Source organism: Camelus bactrianus, chromosome 16 (genome assembly GCF_048773025.1).
Source record: "Camelus bactrianus isolate YW-2024 breed Bactrian camel chromosome 16, ASM4877302v1, whole genome shotgun sequence".
Classification (NCBI taxonomy): domain Eukaryota; kingdom Metazoa; phylum Chordata; class Mammalia; order Artiodactyla; family Camelidae; genus Camelus; species Camelus bactrianus.
The window spans coordinates 14,706,422-14,718,583 of NC_133554.1; the positions used below are offsets into that span (position 1 = coordinate 14,706,422).

At 36.2% G+C, this 12,162-nt stretch overlaps 1 protein-coding gene across 2 annotated transcripts in view; it reads right to left on the bottom strand.

Moving 5' to 3' along the window:
• The window catches only part of CLTC (clathrin heavy chain), a 58,434-nt gene that overhangs the window by 45,465 nt on the left and 807 nt on the right, over positions 1 to 12,162 (bottom strand). The window lies entirely within an intron of this gene.

A 12,162-nucleotide genomic window follows, 5' to 3' on the forward strand; every position in this document is an offset into this window, starting at 1 on the left:
GCTTCCTGATGCAATGCACTACAAAAAAACACATCACTCCTGTGGTATTCCTGCCAAAGTTATACAATCTGAATCCAATCATGACGACCTATCAGATAAACCCAAACTGAGGGACATTCCACAAAATAAATGATCTGTACTCTTCAAAATTATCTACATACTGAAATACAAACAGTTACAGATGAAAGAAACCTAAAGACACAGGACAACTCAATGCAACTCATGATCCTGAATTTTCTTTTGATATAAAGAACATTATGGGAACAACTGATGAAATCTGAATAAAGCCTGAAATTAGGTAACAGTATTCTGTCAAAGTCAATTTCTTCACTTTGATCACTGTAGTTTAAGACCATTTTGTTATTCTTAGCAAATACACACTAGAGTATGTAGTAGCAAAGAGACATCATGTCTGCAAACTATTTTCAAACAGTTCAATAAAAAATGTACAGAGAGGCTGAAGAAGATAAGTCAAATATAGTAAAAAAAAAAATGTTAAGAACCGACAAACCTGGGTAAGTGTGGAAAGAATCTTTGTACCATTCTTCAAACTTTTCTGTAAATCTGAAACTCTGTAGAAATAAAACGTTTCTTACAAGAAGCTTAAGGGACATAACTGAAAGTAACATGTAGATCTTGTTTGGACCCTACTTTAAACAAACCAGTTAACATCTGGGGACAAAGAAATCTGAATATGGATTGGTATTGAAGGATTGTAAACTATTAGGATGTTATAATGATATTGTGATTGTAAGAAAAGTTCCTTATTTTCTAAAGATGGATGCTGGAATATTTAGAGGTGAGATGTCATGATAAATTTAAATTTTTAAAAAAATCAGATTAAGTAAAACAAAAAAGCAAATATAGCAAAATATTATTAAAAACCTAGAGGCCAAAGAAAACAGGAAAAATGAAAGAAAAATCTAGATGACAGAGTATATGCTCTTCCTAGTTTTATGAAAGCTTACAAATTTATTATTTTTTAAAGTTTTTAAAAAGGGATGAACCTCCACTCTTTTATAGGTTATAGAACTTGAAAAGTAAATTATAATTGTAAGGATTAGGCTTTTATTAGGCAATTTACCTTTAGGGCAGGAAGGAAGACTACCATCTCAAAAGGTAAAGATGAAAATCAAGCCATTCAAAGAGTGATGTAATTTCAGAGCAAGAGGTTACGCTCTGTAAAGGAGCCGTACAGATCCAATCAGAACTAAGAGGTTTTGCTACACTGTCTAATACAGCAGCCACCAGTCACATGCAGCTATTTAATTTTATTCAGTAAATAAAACTTAAAATTCAGTTCCTCAGGCACATTAGTCACATTTCAAGTACTCGACAGTCACATGTGACTACTTGCTGTATTGGAAGGCAAAAGAATATAGAATATTTCCATCACTGCACAGTTCTACTGGACAGCATTGTTTTCAGAAATTTCTCTTGGGAGTTCAACAAGAACTTTTAACTTTAATATTAAGTTCTGGCAAATATAAAGGACAGCTGGCAAAGAGACACATTCATCTTATATAAGGATTTCAGACAACACAAGGAGAAGTAGAAAAAATTAGAACTTTCAGGTTTCAGAGTCCAGTATCTGGAGGAGGCTTGGGGGAAAAAAATCTACAGAGTTCAATGCTAGCAGAAACGAGAGTCTAAGGAAAAACTTCTCAGTCTGGGTGATTCTTCCCCTTAAAGAAATCACTAAAAATTCAAATAGGTTAGGCCCTGGGTTACAAGGGACTAAGAAGGACTGAGAATGTGCAGATAAAATAAGATGTAATTTCTTCAGAGAATACAAGAGAGGCCCATCTCTGTGCCTGGTAAACTACCACTGCCTCAATTTCTAAGATGCTCAATATGATAAAGATTTTGACAGAAGAGCACACAACTGTTAAGAAGAATACCCAATTTCAAAAATGTTAATGGTGAAACAGACTGTACTAAAATCAAAGATTTATGGTGAAATTTTTTTAACTTCAACAATATTAGATTCAGAAATCTAAGTTAAATGCTCATCAGTTTTTAACACTTTGTTTTTTCCTGTCTTGGTTTTGAAACTGTACTTGATTTGATTATAAATGTGGCATACAAGCACTCTATTTTATGGACTTCTATCCTTTTATAATTATTTAGCTCTAGGACTACGGTATTATGACAAATTATTCTCAAATAGATTGGCTCTGATGTGATGCTACTAATATTACACAGTCAAACCCAGAACAAGGGTAGGCCAATTTTCTTTGTTCAAAATTGACATTACTAAAGACAGATAGGAAAACCTTCATGTGTCAAGGAATCAGGAAACCTACTGACGGTGAGTCAGAACCATGTTAGAATAAATTAGTGATATTGTTAAAGGAACCAAATGGACCATGCAAGTGTTTAATACAATAGGATACATGTAGCAAAAAGGGCAGAAAATTCTAGTGTAAGACAGTTCAACCAAGTAAAACCACACTATTTTTTCAATGCCCAATTCTTTGGCTAGCTAAAGACGACACTCTCTGTTAGCACGTCTGCCTCAGCAGTCAATCACAATTGTGTCTATGCCTACAAATATCACACAATTAAAGGAGTAGTAAGTTTGCTTTGAGCCTACTAATTTCAACCAGCAGTTCTTTACACTTGATCAGACAGGAACACTCACTGGAAACAAGCTTCTTTATAAGCACATCTGGGGAGTCTGTTTCCTAATGAATGACTAGCAAACTCAGAACAGAACTCATTTACCAGCTGAATCAGCTGAAAATCAAAATACATTAAAATTTGTGTTTACAACAGCATTATTAAGGATAATGTTTCACAATCAGTGCTTGGCTTTACACTTTCCGGTTCCTTCCTCGTTTCATCTAATAGAATGTAAAGGAAGTATGTACAGCTACTGGGTTTCAGACGAGGCGATTTTGGAAGTGCTCTATGTATAGTCCTATATCCATTACTTTTTCTGTAAATGGATCTTGTACCTTAATAAAGACTTAATAGGTGTGATCACTACAGAGTTAAGAAGTCAACAATTTTAGAGAGACCTGCTGATACATGGATGTCACCCAAGACAGATATTTTTTAGTGCTTGAAGATTTGGTTAACTTCCTATCCCAAGGATTTCACTCAGCATAATTTCCTTTGAAAGTTCCAAAACATCCTCTACCTTCACTAGTATTAATCACTGTGAAAAACATGCTGACAGTAGTCACTTCACTGAGCCCTTCCAGGAAACTAGCAGAATATGAAATAAGAACTGCAGTTTCTGTCTTCTACAGGAAATGAATAAAAATGTTGAAAATGCAGCATTACTTTAATTCTTTCATCAGCTGTATACCAGCCACTGTTTTCTATGCCCGTCACACATTTTAAGCAATAAAAATGCCTTTAACCCTTGTTGACCCCACACTTAAAAATACACATACTTGTTTCTACCCTCTGTTAAGTCTTCGTGGCAAACATTCTTAGAATTTTTTCCTCTGGTCACTAATTCCAAATTGTTAACACATTCAGGAAGGAACCATAGTTGGAGACAGGGGCTGTTTAAAAAAGACTATTAGCTTTGGTAAACTATCAGGAGACTCAAAGAATTTTTCTTACCTGTACCCAACTACTAACTACAAAATTAAAAACCTTTAAATTTGATTCATTCTTAAAAATAATTATCCAATAATTAGATGAATAATCACATATTAATTCTGATCAAGCTGCAGAGGAATACAGGGAAGTTTTTATACCCCAAATCTTACAGATGGGTATGACTCCTCAAGGTTATACCCTTTTCTGTATAAATGCCATTCAGCTGACACAAAACAACTGAATGCAACTAAAGCTATGACTGGTTACAGGTGGAGGTACACGTGCTGTCTCAGAAGAAATGGAAACGCAATTTAAGACGAGACACGTAATTTAAGAGAGGGCAGATATGCAGAGACTGGGCAAGAACATACAATAGTAAAAAATACCATATATGCCCAAATATTTTATATATATTCATTTTCCCAAACAGACTACTCCCTGGACATCCAAAAAAGTGTTTGACAACTGTTGGAGAGAATGTGGAAATACTGGAACTCTCATACATTGTTGGTGGGGATGTAAAATGGTACAGCTGCTGTGAAATAGTAGGGCAGTCCCTAAAAAAGTTAAAATATAGAATTACCACATGACCCAACAATTCTACTTCTCAGTATATATCCCAAAGAACTGAAAACAGGTATTCAAAAAAGCCTGTACATTATTGTTCATGGCAGCACTATTCACAATACCCCCAGGTGGAAAGAAGCCAAATGTTCATCAATACATGAAAGGACAAGTAAAATGTGGTATATCCAGTCAACGGAGTATTATTCTGCCACTAAGGAATGAAGTATTGATACATACCACAATACGGATAAACCCCAAACAGGAGGCTTAATGAAGGAAGTTAGACACAAAAGGTCACATGTTGTACAATTCCATTTAGAAGGAATAGGTAAATTCACAGAGACAGAGAGCACATTAGTGTAGTTGCCAGGGGATGGGAGGAGGCAGGAAAGAGACTGCTTAATGGATACGGGGTTTCCTTTTGGGGTAATGAAATCTTTTGGGACTAGAAACTGGTGATGGTCACAAAACACTGTGAATATACTAAATACCACTAAATTGTTCACTTTAAAATGGCTAATTTTAAATTATATCAATTTTATCTTAATTTAAAAAGGCTTCTGGTCTTGTTAAATTGTGAACTCTTAGGGATTAGATATACTTAATGTATAATTCAAGTAGTCATTTGACGTAGTTTATATAGACATCTTTAAAAATAATTCACTTTGAAATGTTTTTCTACTCTTCACATTTCAGAAACCATTTCAGACTCTTCAAATACATTTTTTACATCATACATGTCTTCATTAGCAGTGGAAAGTCATCTCCATTCTATCAAAGTGCTTTTTAAATATCCATTCTGGTGTAATCATGGGAATTTTAAAAAAGGCCTCAAATTTCTATTTCTGTATTAGGAGAGTTAGTTTTACAGTTGGTTTTTGGATTATAATCTCCAGAAATACATCCCTAATGGACTGATATTTGAATGATATTTAAAATGTTTGCTTACAACATCCAACAGTTGTAATTGAGGCCATACAGAGAGAAATAATTATTAGATGTGTTAAATTTACCTCGTACCAATCCAGCTGGTTTCAAGCCCATGGTAGCCTTCACTGAACATTGTTGTAGCACTCAATTCAAACAGAAATAACTATGAAAGGACTCAGTAATATGGACACTCAGTTCCTGAGGAATATTTTATGGTTAAAAAAAAAAAAAGGAAAAGAAAAGAAACCTGCCTTAGATTTGCATAGGAGAGAATGTAGGGTATTGTAGAGTGTAGAAAGAGATGGATTTTGTAGACCATGTTGTCCCTAAAGGTTTTTTCCCCCTAATTATTAATTCTCAAATAATGAGATCTACCCAAAGTCAGCTGTTTGCTAAGCTTAGCATATATGGATAGTCTCTGGCTTCACTCTGTCCACTTTGGTGGTTTTTAAGCCCTTTCTCAGATGAGAAACTAGTCAGAAACAGATGAAAGGAACTCTCAACCCAATTCCCATTTTTCATCTATTATGATTCCCACAGTTTCAATAGACAGAGGTCATTAAAAACTGCAATCCCCAGGACCCACAGTTCTTCCCTTCCCTACTCCCGAAATGGACTAGACATAGAAAACGAGGACAAAGTCTGGTGTAATTCCAAGATCTTGGCTTCAATACCTGGGTAAGGTAGTTTTTCCCTGTAGCATAACATTTGTTCAACTCAACTGGATAGAGATTCCCCTCCAGCATAGGGGCCAAGAACTAATTATCTGAGTGTCTATGTGGGCCAACTATTATGATATAAACACAAATACATACTATAGTCTAACATTACAACTGTACAAAAAGTATTAATTATATAATAAATGAGGAAGTTGAGAAAAGATAAAAAGATACAGCTTCAATCAAACATCTGAGACATTTTCCCACAATAACACACTGCAGAATTTAAAATTTTTAATGTGACAAAATGGCTTTAATGGACTCAGTTCCCATTCTTTCAAAAGTAAGCTTTAAATCTGCTTTACTTCAGAACTTAAAATTTCTCAATTACCCAATGATTCAGACAGGAAGTCCTAATATTACTGGCAGTTCTGCCTCCAAAGCACAGTCCTACAAATTTGTATCCATTTTCCCCTCTATGGTTATGCTATTTAAACTGAGGGAGCATGTTCTACTTCCACCTTCCTCTTCCCCCCACCCCATGCTCAATTGTCTTCCTTGGGTTCTATTCAAGTTTTACATTAGTATAAACACAAAAACATGAAAATAGTAAAATAGAAAGCAGAACTTTCCTGCTTTCACAAGTGACTTCAGACTGGAACACATACACTCTCTTGTCATTAAGGAAAAGTCTAAGAGAAATTTGAGACATTCAGCCTTATGAGAGGGATATAGATAATCTAGGTAATTACAAGTTAACATGATCCCAATCATTCTGCACAATTTTCTAGTGGGAACCTGGACAAAGCTCTTTAAAAACATCATCTAAATAACCATTTAAGGCATAGAAAATCAGATGTAGGTTCACTGGCCCCCTACATTTCTCATAATATAAAAACTACAGAGCTAGAAACTAAATACTAGTAGAATATACACCACAACACACACACACACATTTTACAGATCATTCACCAAATGAGGCCATGTGCCACACTGAAAGAAGAGCAAGTGTTATAAAGTGTGACTACCCACTCACTAGCTGTGTGACTCTACAGGTTAACTGCTGTGAACTTCGGTTTCCCCTTTTGCAAAATAAGGCTAACCCTACCTACCTGACGGGATGTTTTTGCTAATTAAATGAGAACATGAACATAAAATACTTAGCAGAGTTCTTGGCACACAGTAGGTGCTCAAATAGCTGTAATGGTCAATTTAATTTCATCTTTTGTAGATTTCAGGATATTAAGATGTTTACTTATCTTTTTTTTATGTGATTGTCCTTTGTTTTCCTTAGTTTTTTTTGTTTTTTGTTTTTTGTTTTTGCAGGGGGAGGTAATTAGGTTTCTTTCTTTCTTTATTTTTTGATGGAGGATTGAACCCAGAACCTCAAGCATGCTAAACATGCACTCTACCACTTGAGCTATACCCTCCCCCGGACTATTAAAATGAATAGTAATTCCCTCTAAACTAGGATAAAATACCTTAAATTATGTCTTTCATAACAAAAGGAGAGACAAAAAAATACAAGTATGACAGATGGGTTTTGCATAATACATTCCAATCCAAGCTTCCTGCCATCCCTTGAGTTAAGAGCATTAGCCTCAGGCACTTGGCCAAGAGGGGAAGGAAAAAAAAAGACATGTAGAGCTGTAAACTTTGCTATGGCTTACAATTTGATTTCATAAAGTAGATTCTGCATGGCATGTATGTAGTAAATAAATTTAAAGAACTAGCCTCATTCTAATATACAGGACAAAAACATCAGCTATGAACTCATTTCCTATCTAAGTGAGAACATTCGCTTCAGCGCTACCATCTTATAGAGGGACAGCCATAATAGTAACACTAACAAAAGCCTGGCTGACATTCTATGTAGGTATCAGATGTGATTTATCAGGATTCTCAAATATATCTGAACAAAGAATACTAATTAAAAATGAACCAATGGCACATGTGAGCACTCACGGGTTATAATAAAAGATTAATTTAAAAATTTCTTTCTTTTGGGCAGTTTCAGAACAGGATCAATTTTGTGTTATATGAATGTTTATCTTGAATTCTGCACATTCTCTAACATTCAATAACATCCAAGGTTCCAATTATGTGTGGACAGCCTTTGCCAACTAATCAACACAAGCACAAATGCAATCTGCAGTCTTGTTACCACTGTCCCTAGTCTAACACAATTGTTGATAAATAGTAAGTACTCAAATCTCAGGTCAGTACCAAATATTTATAAATCATAAATATCTAGGTCTTAGGTCTGCAAATAAAATGCTGTGTCATTGGTTGAGAGGTACCTGAATAAAACGTACTGGACAAAAATTATATGGTTAACAATGAATATTCCTCAAGAGCTACACCAAGTACTTTCACATACACCGTCTCAGACCTTCACAGTGACTTTGTAAGGCAGCATACCTATTTTACAGAGAAAAAGGAGCAAGGGGTTAGTCTTAACTTGCTTTCTCCAACACTGTAGCCACATTTCACAAGCCACATGTGGTTCCGAGCACATGAAACGTGGTTACTGTGACTGAATTATTTTAAATCTTAAAGTAGTAACTGATAGTCGATCCAATTATGGAAAACTTAAGTATGTCTGGAACAACCTACATATGCAAATTTGCTTTTCCAACTGTAAATTTTATGAAAGTTAAATACTGATCAAATATATCCAATGAAAATAGGGCTTGAATTGAGATGTGCTCTAAGTACAAAATACACATCAGATTTTGAAAATTCAGTACCCCCCCAAAAAAGAATGTAAAATATCCCATCTGAAAATTTTATACTGATTACATGTTGAAATTACAACATGTGGGGTATACTGAGCTAAACAAAGCATTAAAGTTCGTTTCACCTGTTCTTACTTTTACTATGGCCACTGGAAAATGTAAAATTATAGTTGTGGCCCATAGTTTTCTATTGAACAGCAATGGTCTCAAAAACCTCCAAACCCCTGATCTATCTAGTAGACCACATAATTAATCACACTTTAAGCCAGTAGAGCAATCACTTTTCAGGGTAGACTCCAACAGAAAAAAAAACCACAATAGGACCTGTGTAACTTAAGGCCAATCACTTTTTTTCTTTGAAATATTTAGTATCAGAAGACCCAGGTTCAAAATCCCATTCTGACAGTGTTCCCCTGGGTACCACTTCAAGTCTCACTTTCAACTGTTTAAGAAGGATGTCTGGAGGGATTAAGTAAAGACCTGAAAGCACCCAGTCACATTCATAGGACACAAGTTTTCATAGAAGTCTGCTGCTCCTTCCACTCACTGGACACTGCTCATCACCACTGCTTCCCAAAAGAGAAGACAGTATTCAACTAACACTTTCAAATTATGAATGTTTTAATTTTTGCTAACAAAGTGTTTTAAACATATAAATTTGGGTGGCCAAATAAACCTTCACTCTTACAAAGCACATCTGTGTGGCCTGTAATTGTGCAGCTCAATGTCATAGTCACAGCCTCATATAGTTATTCATATTTACATTAATTAAAAATAAATAAAAGTAAAAACTTAGTTTCTCAGTCACACTAGCACATTTCAAGTGCTCAATGTGCCTAGGTAGCCAGATAAATTTTCATCACGGAAGAAAGTTCTACTGGACAGTTACTCTCAAAAAGGAAAAGATGCATCATTAACACTGACAGAAAAACATCTTGTTATTGTTAAATATAATTCAAACATCACAGGCTAAGGTTCCTGAAATCATGTATTTCACTGCAGTCCAAAATGAAAATGACTGTGGTTCTACACACACACACACGCAAACCAATTCCATGTCAAATTATTTCCAAAACAGAGTGAAAGCACATTCACTAGAATTAGCCACACCCCTTTAAGCTAAGTAAATTGACCATTAGGAAAATTCTCAAAAACCTGATACATCTTAAGCTTGGAAGTTATTCCTACAGAAGACTGCAGCATAATTCCAGGCAGCATAGTTAAGCATATAACATATCCCAGTAATACTTGGCATTGCTTTCTCTTTGCAAGTCAAAATAAACAGAGCAAGAACCCCTGCCATTCAATGCACAACACATTCCACGCCTGTATTTATGGATCAAAGGGAAAAGAATAGGGTGGGGAGATTAACTGCAGACCCAAAGAACCTGGGAATACAGTGGAATGAGTTAACTGGCATACAGATACTTAATGAGCCAAGAAATGAGAATAACAGGCAACACTATATGTAGCTTAGGATTTTTTTCAGAACCTACAATTCTAGCAAAGTCTTGCTCAAATAAGCACTCATCTGTTCATTGCTATTAGCCTAAACATCCTAAAATAAGAAAAAATTCCTTCATAACTTAAAATATTAACATTAATTTGATGTAGTTCCAGGCCTTGATGACAAATCCTTCCATTGGCCAAAGCAGTTACATGGTATAAAATAAAATCATTTATGTTCACCTTTTGAAGTCTTCACAGGTGAATTCTACACTAAAGTTCCTTAATTCTTATTCCCAATTTTTATCGTAAGTGTTTCAGAAAGTTTTCTGCTACTTAGCAAAGTGACGGGGATTCAGAGGCCAAAGACCTAAGATGCCAATTAAAATAATCATTCATTTTTTTTTTTTAAAGGGAAGGGATAAAAATGAGGAGTCAGGAGTTATCCTGGAAGAGGTCGGTGACCAGGGCTCTGCACAATTAATCATCAGCTGGAGTATACAGTCACCATAGCAAGCTTAAGCACGGCATATATACTACTCCAAAAAATAAATGAATTCTTCAAGTCTATTTGCTAACGTACTTTATACCCTTCAAATTATTTGAGAAGGAAATGGCTTCAAGTATTTGCAAAAACTCTGAACCACTTAGAAATCAGACCCATATTAAATCTGTCTTCAATTAGTGACAAGGTTGGAGTCCAATCTTTGGGATTATTTAACAATCCTGTCTCCTTTTTAATAGAAATGAAAACTATTGTTCAAACCACCACTAGTCAAGAAATAAGATTTACCAGTGGGCTATACCTCTGCTTTGTAAACAGCAACTGTAACCGCTTTTCTTGTGTATGATTTTACAAACTTTTGTCTGTAGAAAGATTATACCCCAGAAGCACTTTGGTGTGAGGACAAGGGTGTGTTTTCCCCTCACCCTCAAGAATACTATTTTCCTAACCCTCCACATTCACTTACTACCCACTTGAACAGAACTGTAACCACAGCAATTAAAGTTTGTCTTGGGCATTAACAAAAACCTGTGTCCATTCTGTCATTTAACGTTTTAACTTTCTGTAAAAGTGTTCTATTACATCAGATGAGTTATCTGAAAACCAAAGATGACTGAAGAAAGTGCATTACTTAACTCATTTTTTGAGTAAAGATTTATTATTCATTATATTTCAGGACTTAAAAGGAAAGTTCTTGCTGATGCAAGCAAAGGTGATACCTGTAAAAAATATGAAATTATGTTACTGATAGCCCCAATTAAACCTTTTTATTAAGAAGAATCCTTTATGCATAACAATGACAGAAAGTAAATAAAAACAGCCCTCAATGGTAAATTGTCCAAGAGGTCACTAATATTAGTGTCATGTGAAACCACTGGCATCTTTTATCATTACAAAATTAGCCCTTCAAATGACTGAGCTGAGGCAGGCTTCTTTAAAGAAGGTAACTGGGAAGAAAGCGTATTTTATGAACAAACTATTTCAGCCAAAGTAAAACCAAGATAGGTGAACTAGGAAAATCAGAAGCTCATAAGACTTAATTCAGTCAAACCCTCCAACGATCACCTGCCTGGGCCCGCCACGGGCATGATGCCAGATAAGACAGTCTGTTGCCTACAGAATAATGCACCATCGGGAAGAACTCTAGAACCTACTAAAGGAAGCCAATTGCAGACCAAATAACCTTGCATATCTCAGAACAGGTGTGCTCTATCCCCAGGGCTCGTTCAATTCCATGCAGTCTTGAGGGAGGTACTCAGCCCAAGTTAACTACCTCCAGCAGACCCCAAGATAACCTCTGGATAACTCTTTTCTGGCTTCTAGAATCAAAGAGAGGATAAGAGCCGCACCATTCCCAGAGAAATCAAAAAACGGGGGGAAAAAAACACGCGAGTTCCCCCTAGGAACCCTGACCCCACGCACTCTAAGATTGCCACCGCCCTGAGGAATACGTTCCCCCATTCTATCCTCCTTTGCCTTCAGTGACCTTCCCTGTTCCTCTTGCCTTGGGGAAGGCAAGAGACGAACCACTGCCGTCCCCCGCACCCTTAGGGGAAGGTGCCTTTCCCGTGGAGAGCCGCAGCGGGAGGAAGAAAAAAAACTGCTCCTCCCCATCCCACCCGCCCCACAACTCCTGGGTGCAGACACGATGGGGGAAAGGGAAGAGAGTGCAACGGGAGGTGACAGCCCTGCACTGGCCTAAGGAATGAGAATTCTTGCTCCGGAAGAAACGCATGAGAACCCCTCTACCCCCAACCTA